Source organism: Oncorhynchus gorbuscha, unplaced genomic scaffold (genome assembly GCF_021184085.1).
Source record: "Oncorhynchus gorbuscha isolate QuinsamMale2020 ecotype Even-year unplaced genomic scaffold, OgorEven_v1.0 Un_scaffold_18209, whole genome shotgun sequence".
Taxonomy (NCBI): Eukaryota; Metazoa; Chordata; class Actinopteri; order Salmoniformes; family Salmonidae; genus Oncorhynchus; species Oncorhynchus gorbuscha.
The window spans coordinates 676-4245 of NW_025759716.1; the positions used below are offsets into that span (position 1 = coordinate 676).

At 47.8% G+C, this 3570-nt stretch overlaps 1 long non-coding RNA gene across 1 annotated transcript; it reads left to right on the forward strand.

Annotated features, from left to right (window-relative positions):
• Nucleotides 1-529: 529 nt before the first annotated feature.
• Nucleotides 530-1152, forward strand: LOC124030920. The gene is made up of 3 exons (XR_006838048.1): nucleotides 530-595; nucleotides 726-839; nucleotides 988-1152. It is a non-coding gene; the product is annotated as an uncharacterized LOC124030920 (long non-coding RNA).
• Nucleotides 1153-3570: the final 2418 nt, after the last annotated feature.

The window sequence follows — 3570 nt, forward strand, 5'->3', positions numbered from 1 at the left end:
TTCTGTCTAGCTACTGCATTTCACACAAATTCATTTAACGCAATAGATGTCTATTTCTGCTTATTTGAAAAAAAAATGTATTTATTTTTGCTGTTTCTAGTTGTTGACTAGGAACTCCCACACGGGTATCCGTGAGAGTGGTCACCTTCTTCACATAGACAATGCCATGCTCTCCCATGAGGGACAATACACCTGCATGGTCACCAACATTGCAGGAGAGGACAAGAGAGACATCCACGTCACTATTCAGGGTGAGTGTCCGTTGGCAAAATTAGTTAATTCACACTATGCAACCTAATCTCACTGCACTCTTTGTGAAACTAACTGAACATTCGTTTCTCTCTCTCTCCAGTTCCTCCCATCTTCCATCGGGGGGAGAACGGTGCAGCAGCCTGGGGTCTGGGAGGAGAGGAGGAGGAAGAGGAGGAGGAGCAGGAGGGGTTAGAGATGATGAGATGACAGAGAGAAGGGAGGTGGTCCTGGGGCATCCCATCAGCCTGTCCTGTGAGAGTAACGCCATCCCTCCGCTCCCATCTCAGCTGGTACAGAGAGGGACGCAAGCTCTCCACCGCTGACGGAGTGGTACTGCTGCCAGGTGAGAGGGGGACCATGCCTCTAGGTCTAGTTCTACGATATCAAACTGGTACAACGACCAGTATGGCACTACTGCAGCATCAGCTCCACTGTGATCCAATAAGATGCTCTGTTATGTTGTTGTCCTTTAGGTGGGCAGGTACTCCAGATTCCACGGGTCCAGCAGGAGGATGCTGGGAAATATACATGTCAGGCGGTGAACGAGGCAGGGGAGGACCGCATGCACTTTGACCTGGAGGTTCTGGGTAGGCACGCTTTGTTACTATCCCTGTTATTCTGTCAACTTATTATTCAATCATGGTCCTCGTACAGTCAAAAGCCTTAATGCCTAAACCTGCAAAACGGATGCGCCATTTCCGAATGTTTTTCTCTTTTGGCGTCCTGTTTTTCCAGTCCCCCCAGTGATAACGGGCCAGTTGGATGAGTTCATGGAGGAGATAGGAGCAGTGGTGAACAGTACCGTGGCTCTCCACTGTGACGTGACGGGTCACCCAGAACCAGCCATCTCCTGGCTGAGGGACGGCACACCGCTGCCCTCCGGACAACACCACAGCATCAGTGAGGACGGAGACAACTACAGGTCAGAATCCCGTATACCAAAGCACTGCACTGCTTAGTACAGTTTTAGGACTTCCCCTTTGAATAGAATGGCCCCGTCCTGCGCTGGTGTCACTAATTTGATTTAATTCAATATAACAGCCCTCTCTTATTTCATCTGTCTCAGGGGGGCAGGTCTATAATATTATGTTATTCTGTCTTTCAGATCCTCAGTGTGCAGGTGTCAGACATGGCCAGCTACCTTTGTGTGGCTGAGAACAAGGTTGGAGCAGTGGAAAAACCTTCAGTCTGACTGTGCAAGGTGAGATGGAGCCCACAAGTGCAAACATCTCTTCAAATGCCACATCAAGCTGATTTCTACAATTCACACAGGAAGGACAGAGATATCCTGTGAATGTGTTCACGTGTTAGCTGAGTGTGAGCTGATGTATTCCTGTTCCTCTCCAGTTCCCCAAGGATGGTAGCTGGCAGGGAGGAGAGGTGAGTGTGATAAAGGGCCACATGGTGTCCATGCTGTGTGACGTCCAGGCGTATCCTCCTCCAGAGATCACATGGACCAGAGATGGACAGGTCCTCCAGTTCAGCACGGTATCCACATCCTGCCAGGCCGAGCTGGCTCCTCAACACACTGCCCAGAGCCCATAACACGCTCCATAACTCCCAGTGTACTCAATCGGCCAACCATACACAATAAACGCACAGCAATTCAATTTGATCTGTGATTTGTCTACTGTCTACTTTTATCTGTGATTTGTCTACTGTACACTGTCTTTCTGCTGTTCTCTGCTGACATCCTCTGATACCTGCCATCTAGTTTACTGTACTGTCATTCTGATTAATTCACTGAACATGAACTATGCCTTCTGAACTACGTATTGTCTGTACTGTAGGAGGTCAGATGCTGCAGCTGCCCGGGCCAGACTAGAGGATGCGGGACAGTATGTGTGCACTGCCACCAACTCAGCAGGCCAGGACCAGAAGAGCATCCTGCTCAGTGTCTATGGTGAGAAACTGTGCTGTCCTCATCAGTGTCACACTTCACTTGCTACAATATCTTAATTAGCACTTAAATATTGTCTATTTTATTCCTATGGGTTTACAGTCCTGCCCACGCTGAAGCCCCGCCTTGACTCTGAGTCAGAGGTCCTGACCCCTCAGGTGGGGTCATCTGTCACTCTGCGTTAGAAGCTCGGGGCATTCCGACACCTGAGGTCACATGGTACAGGAACGGGCTGCAGCTGGCAGCTAGGACTGGACTGAAAGTGGAGCAGCATCAGCTGAGATCATAGGAGTGCAGGTAAACACACTGTCATCACCTTCAGTTGGTGCTGTCCTAACTGCTTTAGAAGAGTTAGCACTGATAACTAAGGGCGTGAGATTAACCCTGTTTAAGCATCAAAATGAAACACTGTTTTCTGTTTCATGCTGACTATGGTTCATGGTCCAGGTGGCTGATGGTGGAATGTACATCTGCAAGGTGTCCAATGTGGCTGGACAAGTGGACAGGACATTCCGCTTGACTGTTCATGGTGAGACTTGCCTCCCATGTAACTTCCATTAGATCTGTGTCTTACATATGGTAATACTGGCATATCAGATGTCACAGTATAATGAATACCATTGTTTATATTCTTTTCTCCTTAGTACCCCTGTCCTGGATGGGCCTCTTCATGAGTCCCTCACCCAAAACCTGGACTCCCATGTCACCTTGCTGTGTGAGCCTACAGGGGGTCCCAGTACCCAGTATAACATGGCTGAAGGATGGCATCCCTATTGGTAAGAAGCTGTAGTTTTATAAATTAACTGTGAAAAGTTCAGTTTTGACAAGATCACATTTTGACACGTGTATTAATGTATTTGAATGAATGAGACCTCCAGCTGCTGGTTTAGCCTGACCTGTGTGGTTATTTCTTTCCCAGAGAGCAGTCTGCAGTGGCAGTGGTGGTGCGAGGCAACAGGCTGGAGCTGGGTCCTCTGACCCCTCTCACGCTGGAACCTACACCTGTGTGGCCAAGAACAGGGAGGGACAGACTCAGAAGGACTTTGCTCTCACAGTGCAAGGTAGGCTACAGACTCCCCCACAACAGTGGCAGTCGGTGACGTTCAAGATGAGGGAGTATGATTTTTTTTATTTTTAGAAGCATGGCTTTATTTCTATTACAGCATATTAGATGACTGTCATTCATATTACATTCACCAAGTTCAATGTAACATCGATAGATTTAGACTACTACATGATACTCAAAGTTTCCCTATATCCATCATGAGTTTGCTGTAACATAGCCTATGAATGAAAGTTTACAACGTAAGTGCACACAGGTCGAAAGAACGATTTGAGGAAACAGTGACACATTGACAGACAGTAACACATTTAATTTCGCCTTGCACACTCTTGCCTGCATCTAGCTGATCTAGGGT